This window comes from Cupressus sempervirens, chromosome 3 (genome assembly GCF_028749045.1).
Source record: "Cupressus sempervirens isolate cs-2001-9-10 chromosome 3, ASM2874904v1, whole genome shotgun sequence".
NCBI lineage: Eukaryota > Viridiplantae > Streptophyta > Pinopsida > Cupressales > Cupressaceae > Cupressus > Cupressus sempervirens.
This window is the reverse complement of record NC_143120.1, coordinates 1,014,035,469-1,014,047,536: the sequence shown is the minus strand read 5'-3', so window position 1 is coordinate 1,014,047,536 and position 12,068 is coordinate 1,014,035,469.

Here is a 12,068-nt window from a genome sequence, read left to right as displayed (position 1 = left end):
ATGGATGTATGGTGAATGTTTTATGGATAAAATTTTGAAGTATTGATTCACACCCCCGCTCCACACACTCAAAATTTACCTTTACTATTGTAATTCCAACATTTAAGGCCTAAAAAGGTTCCTTTACAATGTATTCAAGATACCTTCACACATTCCATGAGAAAAATATCCCTGTTTAGATAAATTATTCAAACTTATACATGGCATTGTGTTTTCTTACCCTTCAATGTGCCTTCATTATCAAAATAGTTATAACCAACTTACAATTATGTATTCCCTACAATAATGTTAGTATGGATTGCTATAATGCATTTATTTATACTTATTTTTCAATTAATAGTATAAACATAAAGTGGTATGAGTATAACTCATCATAGTGCCCTTTAAAATTATGCAAAGATGTCAACAAACTAACAATCTTCTCAAACTATCTTATTTCTTTGTGCAAATAGCTTAAAGATATTTTTAAAAATATTTAAATCAAATTACTATTGGAACATCTATGCCATTTCCCTAATCTAAACAAGTCGAGGCCAAGTCTAACATAAAAAAAATTCCTAAAAATACCACACAATTCTAGAAAAAATGATTATTTGGTTATTAAATTAATTATTCAATTACAACTCTCCCCATTTTAGGAAAATTCATGCTTTTATAGACCCATTCAACACAATAAACTATCCAAAACCAACTTTCAAACCAAACTAATTGTTAATGAAAAGTTTCTTAACAAAGTTTGTTGTAATTTTGCAACTTTTGATCCTTTTGCTCTTCATGCATCCTACAACCAAAAAACCACTACATTTCTTTTTTTTTAACAAAGACTCAATAAACCCAATTATTAAAGGGAGGGAAGTGGGTGGAGGAATTTAATTTTAATCACCAACCCAGTCAAACCTACAAGCCTAATTAAACTTAATAAAATAGATTCACTAAATAGATCTTCTTTAACCTATAACAGCATTATTAGTTTAACCAAAAAATTAACATGAAAAATATGAAATAACATCAATACAATATTTAAACTAGATATATCTTGTGGAAACCTTATTAGTGTGAAAACCATAGTGTGAGAACAATGCCTACAAATATTTGTACTCTTTTAGAATACACCTAGTTAAGAGCTTTCTCAGTTAGGGGTTACAAAAGAACTATTAAATTCTACATGAGATTTCTGTGGAGACTTGTTAAAGTATGTATCCTTTTAGGAGTAACTTTTTTAAAGGATCTTAGATACTCTTTTGAGAATTCCAACTGGTTAGAGGATTTCACGAAAAAATTATTAGGGCTACCCGATTAAGGGATTTTACTATTACAATTGTTATAGAGAAATAGATAAAAAAATGATATGTAGTCTGCATTATCATCATAAATTAGATCTAGTAGATTTCCTCAAATATCAACATACCATTTTCTTATTCTTTGTTCTCATTTTATAACCTTTCTTTATGAATACAACTTCCTCTTTCCTTCTTTACTTTGGTATTCAATTACATTACCAACACTTTCTGATCTATGATACTACTTTTCTTCCTTAAGTAACAATACTTTGATCACAAACCTTAAACCTAAATCCAACAATCCAAATTAACTCTTACTCTTCTAATCATTTAGTCGGCCTCATATTTCATTTTTTCGATAAACCATTTTGACCTTGTCAAAATTTCTAAACAAATCCAGTCTTAAATATATAACCTTGATCTTTATGTATCACCTTATGTCTTAAATTATGTGCATATCTTCTAGTTGTCAAATAAATTTCACATTATTCAACAACAATTCAAACTCTAAAATCATGCCTAAAATTATTGCTTCATCTTCTTTATTCATCAATAAGACTTTCTTGTTTCCCAATTAGATTATTCTTCATTCAGATAAGCTTCTCCTATTCCACTAAATTCACTCATCCTTTTCTTTGATAAGAACTTATTTCACTAATAAGATAAATCTCTTATCTATAAGCTTGTTCATGTAACCTATAAGATCTCATGTCTCCCAAATACTTAAATCAACATCATCTCTACTCATTATAGAATCTTGTCTTGACTAAATCATCTTAACATCTTCATAAATCATATCCAATAATCAAATCAATAATTCCATTAAAATTTTGACAAACTATTCAAATCATTCAACTATTCTAATTTTTCATGTTAAAACTATTACCTATTTTCTTCTTATATTTATAACCCTTGATAAAAATTTACTTAAAAACTTTTTGTTATAACTCATCTTGTAACTCAATTTTTTTTCCTATCCATGTACATGGTAACTAGTTAAAATAGCATGCCAAAGAGTTTGACCTCAACTAAAAAATAAAACTAATTATCTTGATTGTGTCAATCTTATACCAACAATCAACATTATCCATCACTTGAAACTATACATATCCAATAAGTATCTTCAACATATTAATCAATTATGCTAGCAATATCCCCCTTTGGCATTTATTTCAAATACTTGTGATACTAGAGATAGAAGTGGAATCATATTCATCTCCATTCTACCTATGCATCAATTTTATTTTCTTCCATCCATCACATTGATTAATCACTTCCTATGCTTGTAAATTACTCCCCCTTACAGTATTTATCCCCATTCTTAATCTATTTCAATTAGTGTCTTTTCTTTTATAACTTCTTCTCCTGCTTCTGAATCTTAACTATGTCTCTAACTTCTTCAACTTTTGTATACTTTTGTTTTTACTGACTTTCTCCTCATTTGATAGTAATGCCAAAAGTAATCAATCTTATTATTTTTTCATCTACCCAATTTCTCTATTATTAATCTTTCCTTTATTTCTAATTTGTTCCTATTTATTCTTCTTTCCTTTAACTTTTCATGAATCGTCCCTATGTAGAGAAATCCATATTTACATCAATCCATGCTCATGATTTATAATTTATGTCATGAACTAATGCAACTTTCATCCTCCTTTAGTATATCATTGATAGGGGTAGAATCCCCAATCTACATCTTAGATACTCAAAACCTTCCTTAGGTAGTTATTTAGTGAATATATCTCCAACTTGTTCTTTAGTAGGATTGTATTCCAACCTTAATTATTTAGCTTGTACCTCTTCCATTAGAGAATTATATGTTATGGCTATGTGCTTAGTCTTTGAATGCATTACTAGGTTCTTTGATATGTTTATAGCACTAGTGTTGTTACAATCAATAATAATAGGTTTATTCACATTATCATGTATTCCTTCCAATATTTTCTTAATCCATAGTACTTTTCAACACTTAATTGCAATAGTAACATATTCATCTTTAGTATTAGATTGTGAAATAAAAGTTAGTTTCTTGCTTGTCCATGAAATTAATCTATTACCAACATAGAATGCTCTTTCACTTGTACATTTTCTATCATCAATATTTTCAGCCCAATTAGCATTTGTGTATACCTTGAGATCAAAATTATCTTATTGTTCATACCTTAATAATAATTTTTAGTTCCTTTTAGATATTTGAATACTCTTTTAATAGCAATCATGTGTTAATCCTTGGGATCTAATTAGAATTTTATAACTATTCCAATAGTGTGTGCAATGTTCGGTATGCTAGAAAAAACATACTCTAACATTCCTATCATTGATCTATAAAATGTTTCTTTTACCTCTTTAGAATCGTCTTCCTTTGATAACTTGCAACTGATAATCATCAATGTGCCTATAGGTTTTAAATCTTCCATACCAAATGTTTCTAAAATTTCCTTCAGAACCCTAGATTGAGAGATACATCGATAGCTTTCTTCATCTATTGTACTTGTAATCCTATCAAGAATTTTATCTCACCTATCATACTCATCTCAAATTCTTTCTTCATTTCATCATAAAATTATCTACTCATCAAATCATCTCCTCCAAAGATAATATCATCAATGAAAATTTCAGTAATTATTAATATTTCCTCACTTTCAACCTTTAAGTAAAGATTATTTTTATCACTTATTCTTTCAAATCCAATCTTGATAAGGTAAGAGTTTAGTCTTTTATACTACATTCTTGATACTTGCTTCAATCCATACAATTTTTTGTGTAGCTTGCAAACCAAATCTTTACCTTATTTGGCAATAAATATTTCAAGTTTTTCTTTGTAGACTTCCTCTTCAAGTATTCCATTTAGAAAAGTAGATTTTATATTCATTTGATCAAACTTGAAACCTTCATATGTACTAAATGCCATTGGTATTTTGGCTCCTTCCAATTTAGTCCTTCTTCTTGTGCATAACCTTTGCGAACTAATATTGTCTTATTCCTTATCACTTCACCATTTTCATTTATCTTGTTCCTAAAGACCCATTTCATACCTATAACATTCTTGTCACTCAATCTAGGAATCAATGGCCATGTCTTGTTATTTTTAATCTAGACAATCTCCTCCTTCATTTCAGTCATTCAATAATCATCCTTAAAGATTCTTTTACTATTCTTTCTTCAACTACTAATAGTAAACATGTAGCATCCCTTATCCTTAATTGGCTTCTAGATAATATTCCTTCATTCCTATCACCAAATATATCTAATAAAATATTAGTTATTCTTGTAGTCATGAGTTATTCTTATTCTTATATTCATTGATAATGTGTTCTAAATTCCTTCATTTCCTTCATTCACATTATTGATTCCAATTTGATTATTGGTTATTGATTGAGCATTCCTTGTTTCTATAGTCACTTATAGTGTTGTCTCTACTTTCACAAGTTCATAGTAAATTATTTCACTATATCTTGATGGTTTCTTTATGTTGTCTACTTTATTCCTTTCTGAGAATTCATCTATCTTTATATTTGACTTTCACTCATCTTATTTCTCCCTAAGTTTTAACCCTATCTTTTGGTAGAATAACCAAAAAAAATTCCTTCATTGCTTTTAGTATCAAAATTTTCTTTCATTTCATCTTTGTTTATTGAAAATTAACTACCAAATAATTTAAAATAATTAACATTAGGTTTTCTTCCATACCAGAGTTCATATGGTATCTTGTTGGTACCTTTCTTGAGTTGTAATTGGTTTAATCTATATAGAGCAGTAATCACAACTTCTCTACAAAATTTATGTACAAATAATTTTTATTTTACAAATTTTTAGGCACATTCCACAATAGGCCTATTTCTTCTTTTACTAATTTCATTTTTTTGTAGTGTTCTTGGTGCTTTCAATTAGCTTTTAATTCTATGCTCATCACAATATTCATTGAACTCGTGTGAAGTTAACAACCATTTCAATGTTTTTCCTATTTCCTTCTCAAAACTTTCTTTGGAATTTTTCAAAATATAAAAATATTTTGATTCAACTTTTAGAAACATAAAATACATCGTCCTTGAGTAGTCATTAACAAATAGAATAAATTATTTATCATCATGATAACTTTCAACTTCAATAGGATCACATAAATATGTATGTACTAGATCTAGAATGTTTTTAGTAGAATATACCTTATATTTATAGCTTGAACTTGTCATGTTTTCTAACTAACACTCCTTGCATAGTACATTATCTATTTTAGTCAATATTGGTGGAACTCTATCACTTTTTCTTTTGCTCACTTTTACCAAATTATCAAAATTTAGTTAGTAAAGCCTTTTATGCCATAACCATCTTTCTTCTACTTTTTCAATTAAACAATTTCCAAATGTAGTATTTATCTTTGTTTTTAAATAGCTTTTGTTTGATCACTAGTAGTAATAAATTTGCCACACTTTCTAGATATGTTGTGTTTTCATTTACTAAACTCAAATATGAATCCTTTATTATTCAACTGAGAAAAAATCAACAAATGATACGGTAATCCATCCATATAATAGAAATTTTCATAGGTAATTTTATCGATTAGTGCAATAGTTGAACCCTTATCTATGATCACATAAGGCGAACCATTTCCAGATCTAACTGAACCACCATCATAGTTTTCTGTCATCATAAATTTTTCCTTCTCTCTAGTAATATGATGTGTGTATCCACTATCAGTTATCTAACCATAATTACAATTCATACTTGAGATTAAGGCTTTCACTTCACTAATTTTAGTGTTGTCAGTAGAGGGATCTTTTATTACATCAAAAAACACCATTCCCACATCATTATTATCACCACTGTAGTCATCATTGTCTTCATCCTTAGCAATGTAACACAATCTCTTACTCTTTTCCTTGAAGTTCTTGAATTTATTAAATTATTTTTTCTTTCCCTCTTCATTATCTATCTTAGTCTTGTTAGGACATACTTGTGCAAAGTGACCTATTGAACTTTTAGTTCAAACATGTAATAGGGCTCTTTCCTATGTATCCTTCTTCTCCTTTAGGAAACCTTTTGGCTATCAATTCTTCCAACTCTTTTTTCCACAGCCATTAAGTAGTCATAATCATCTAAACTAAATGAAATAAATTTTTATTTTCGTGAAGCAAGGTTAATAATAGCTTGAAATTTATTTTCCATAGTAGATTGACTAGCAATTTGACTATTATCATAACTACTCAATTCAAATACAATAAGCCTACCAATAAGTGTATCAAGTGTAATCTTTATAGAATTAATTGATCATAACTCTTGAATTGAATAAACTCTAATTTTGTGCCTTCGTGTAAGGGTTTTGAGAGCTTTTTACTCACAACATCAACATCTTTAATTTTTCCTGCAACACCTCGAATAATAGCAACAACTTCCTTTATCTTGGCAACATAAAATGCAATATTTTCTTCTTCTCATGTCTCCATGTCATCATACTTTCCATTAAGGCTTTTAAATTTAGCATTTAATAAACATGCATCAACTCCATGAACTATCTAAACATTATCCCACATTTCCTTTACACTCTTCAAACCTTTGATATCAACATAGTTTTCATTGTTCAATGCACTTTATCTCAATCATTACTTAACTATGTACCAATTTTTCTCTTTGATCAATATCTATAGGTGTTCTATTCAATGCCATATGCTCATTAGTAAGACTCCCTATACAAGTGTCTGATATTCTTGATAGGTGTAATTCCATCCTTCTTTCCCATTTATCAAAGTTCTCTTCTTTCTTGTTGAACTTAGATGTGTCTTTCCTATACATCTTGAGATTTTTTCTATTAGTTATTAAGCCTTCCAAATCAAGGAGAAAACACTTAGATACCAATTTTAGGTATAGGAATGATTACAAAGGGGGAGTGAATCATTAATCACCAATATAATTAAACTTATAAGACCAATTAAACTTAATTAAATAGATTCCTCAATCAGAGCTTCTTTAGCCTATAACAACATTATCAGTTTAACCAAATAATTAACATGAAACATATGAAATAATATCAATACAGTAGTGACAAAAAAAGTATCCCTTGGAAACCATGGTGTGAGAATGATGCCCACAAATATTTATACTCTTCTAGAATATGCTCGGTTAAGAGCTTTCCCAATTAAGGGTTATTAAAGCATTGTTGAATGCTACCTACTTAAGGCATTTTCCTAGAGACCTATAAGGTCTTTACCCTATTAGGGGTAACCTTGTTAGAGTATTTTAGAAACTCTTTTGAGAATGCCACCTAGTTGGAGGATTTTATAAAATCCTATTAGGACCACCTGATTATGGGATTATATTGTCACAATTGTTAGAGATTAATAGCTAACAAAATTATTTTTAATTTTCACTACCCTAATAAATAAAATCCAATACAATTTTTCAATCATCAACATACCATTATTTGGTTATTTTTTCTAATTATGTAACCTTCTTTTATGATTGCAACCTTCTCTTTCCTTCTTCACTCTAATATTTAGTCATAATACCAAAAAAAATTATCTGTGGTACCATTATTCTTCCCTCTTCTTCACTAACTAGAAACACTTCAATAGAAAACCCTAAACCTAAATCAAATTACCCAAATTAACTCTTACTCTTCTACTCATTCACTTGGACTCATATTTCATCTTTTCTATAAGCCATTTAGACCTTGTAGAAACTTTTCAATGAATCCATCCTTAATTGGTTTACCTTGATCTTTATGTCATCACCTTATTCTTAAATTACATATTTTTATTCCAATTGTCCACTACATTTTACATTCTTCAAAAACAATTTGAACTCCATGATCATGCCTCAAATTTTTACTTCATGTTTTTTTATCTATTGATAAGACTTTCCTATTTTCTAATTACTCTATTCTTTATTCTAATAATATTCTCTTATTCTAATGATTCCACTCATCCTTTACTCCAATAAGAACTTAGTTCACTAATAAGATAAGTCTCTTATCTATAAACCTATCCAATTAACCTATGAGTTCTTATATCTCCCAACTAATTAAATCATCATCATTTATACTCATTATAGAATTGCGTCTTGAATAAATCATCTTAATATCATTATAAATCATATCCAATAATCAAATCAACAATTCCTTCACATATTTGACAAAACATTCAAATCATTCAACTCTTTACATTTCCTCATTCCAACTATTACCCCATTTTCTTCCTATATTTAAAACTCTTCACCAGCCTTTAGATAACACCATTGTATTATAACTCATTTTGTAACTCATTCTTTCTTCCTATAGATAGGTGGTATCAAGTCAAAATAACATACCAAATAGTTTGACATCAATGATATAATAACATAATAGATTAATTTTATTGTGTCTTCCCTATACCAATAATCAGCATTGTCTATCACTTGAAACTATACTTATCCAATCAGCATCTTCAACTTATTAATTAATTATGCCAACAATTCCTATTTATGTATAATTGACCCAATTTGCATTTTAAAAAACTTTTGGGCTAGTTGTGCATTTTTTCTATAATACTGTATCTATTACATCACTTGGATTTAAATAGCCTTATTATATAATTTTAGGTCACAAAAGACCTTATTACATTGTAGATACTAAAAATCTATCATTTTTTCATTTGAGGCCTCCATGGGTGCTAGTGCACCATTGATCCTTCTTTTCACCACTTTAATTGTTGTCATTTCCAAACAAAAACTCTTTGTCTACTGTATTAAAGTATGATGCTTCTTTTTATTTTACTTTTTATTATTATTTAGATATGCTACTCATTGCACTAATTTCATATAATGTGACATTACTAAATCTCATTTTTATTAATCAAAAAATATCATCTTCTTGTGCAAGATGAATGTTTTGAGGTAAGAAAGTGTCTCTTTTTTATGAATAGACTAGATTTGGAATTCTTTAATATATTTTTTAATTAAGTCAAGGAGATAAAATTTTCCAAACCCTAAAATTAGACTAACATAACTTAAAAAACAATAGCTAAAAAGAAATTCACAAGAAGTGATCAAAAAACTTCTAGACAGGGTTACAACTATTGGGAACAATAGTCCCAAACCTCACAAAAATTAAATTTAAAAAATAGAGGGATTTACAAGAGAACCTTAAACCATCAACCTAAAAGAACTCCTTTTACCAAAAGAAGAAAGGCCAAGGAAGAATAAAATTATCAATAAGGTTTTAAAGGTTTCTTGCAACATTATATAGTTAAGATCAGCATGTTGATCCAGTAAGAAGAGAGAAGGAAGAAGTTAGGAGTTCAAAATCATGCTCTAATAACTACAAATAGGGAAAGAAACATAATGCCACCAAAAATATCTTTATAATGAAGACAACCAAGTCCATAGGATATGTCACCCAAAAAGAGAGAAATTGAAGAAAAATGTAAAAAACCAACATAGTAACCACCAAGAGGGAACCCACCTCAATAGAATCTAACTCTTGCTTAATAGGAGTCATACAGAGAAGGAAATAGTAGAAACTATTAAATCCCACTTTAGAAAATAGAAATGAGACCACTAAGCCTAAATAGAGGACTACAATGTCCCACCAAGAACATGGCTAAACCAAAAAAAGTATGGTGTCATCCCAAGCTCTTACAAGATATTAGTTTCTTGAGGCAAAGAAATATATGTTCAAATAACTAATGCAATGATAGTAGGTGATGTTTGGAGCTATCATAGTAAAAATTTATTTGTATGATAATTAGTTATTATCTTTCATTGATTTGGATTATTGACCTCGTGTTCATAACATGTTTCTAAATATAAATATTATGAATAAAGTGTTGTAATGCATTTTATTAGGTGCTTTCTTTATGGGAGTCTTAGTGGTGTCTCTAAAAGTAAAATATATGATTTCTATATAGGATTTGGGTTTTTATTTCACCAAAAGACTAAGATTTTTGTGTATACAATCAATCAACTTATAATACAGAGGAAGTACTTAACCCCCTATCAGAAATGCTAAGGGAACTGTTGACATTTTTTCCAATAATCTCCCCCTCAACATTACTTAAGGATCTAAGGATTTGTGCCTATAACCAATCTTTGATAACACTTGAAAAATTTGGGTTGTCATTGAAAAATATTGATTTGTTAGTATATGATATAACCAATCAACTTATAGTATGTAGGAGGTAGGTAATCCCTTGGCATGAATCTCGAGGGGATCTTTGAACTTCTTTCCAACTAAGAGTGTATCTAGTGATAAATAATTTATGTTGTTCATAGATAATTTTTATAGGATGGTGTGGATTGTTTACCTGAAGATAAAGTCAAGGGAATCCCACATGTTTAAAGTGTTTAAAGCTAAAGAAAAATGAGGAATGGGAAAATCTTTGAACTGCTTGAGATCAGACAAGGGAGGTGAGTTCACCTCACAAGAGTTTGTAAGTTAATGTGAGGGGCATAGTATTAAGAGAAAGATGTTAGCCACAAGAACACTCAAGAAAAATAGAGTTGCTAAGAAAAGAAATAGGACAATAATAACATGTGCTAGAACCCTAATGGTTGAAAAAACATTGCACAATTCTACTGGATAGGGATAGTGAGCACTAGAATGTACACCTTGAATGGGGCATAGGTGAAAATAGGTACACATAAAAATCCCTATGAGCTATGGCTTGGATACCCACCATCAATGAGTTAATATTAAAGCTTTTTGAAGAAAATGATACATTAAAATATTGATTACCAAGGTAATTTTGAACCAAAGAGTGATGAATGGATCTTTTTAGCACACTCCACAAAAATCAAGACTTATTGGTGTCTAAACATTGAGAGAAATAAGATACTAGAGTCTATTAATGTGAAGTTAGATGAGTTCTCTAAACAAAATGATGAAGGTATAAATAAAGAATCAAAAGATTAAAAGAAATGTTTTTACACACCACTTACTACACCTATAGCTAAAGAACCTTCAAAACCTACATATGAATAGGCTTAGGCAGAAGATGTTGATCTCTAAGCCATGTTTCCAATTAGTGTCAAACACTTAGTCATTGCCTAGGTAGTGTTTTTTGGTCATCACGATGATTGAACCATATAGCAAAGGTAGAATAATATATAGTATACTTGTTCAAGTTTTAGTTTAAGCCAAGCAGGTCTTCAAATGTCAATTACTTTAATATTAACTAAGTGATAGCATGTACCAAGTAAGACAAAATTAAATAGACATCAAAAAAATGTAAGATAGTTCATATTGAGCTACACAGTATGTGTTGAGAATTCAAAAGTTAAGGGATAACATGAATATCAATTGTGACTGAGCATTAGTTTATATAAGTATTGAGTGAACTAGTTTTGATATATTTTTTTATGTAAACCATTTTGGTTGACTTCTACACATGTTTAGATGATCAAGGAGTAATTTAAGGAGTCCATTATGCACTTTTTCAAAGATCATTGATACCTATGTTAGGTGATTAGTCATTCAAAAAAATAGAAGGACTAAGTGACAAAAGGGATGAATATAGATCATTGATCTTGACCTAGGAAGTTCATCAATTGGTTATTTAAGGAGAGCCTAAACCCTAAATCATGTATGATATGAAGAGACACAAAGTGATAGTGAAGGAGGATATGTTTGTGTGTTAGAAGAAAAGAGATTAGACAAAGCAACCAAGTAGAGTAGTGAATGATAGAATAGAGTATGTCTAATAATGAGATCAAATCATAGTTACATAGAGATATGTGATCTAACATTAGAGTGCTAACCAAAGGATTAGGTACTGAGATATTCTAACAAGTGAATTAGGGTAAATCTCTTATTTAAGTGGT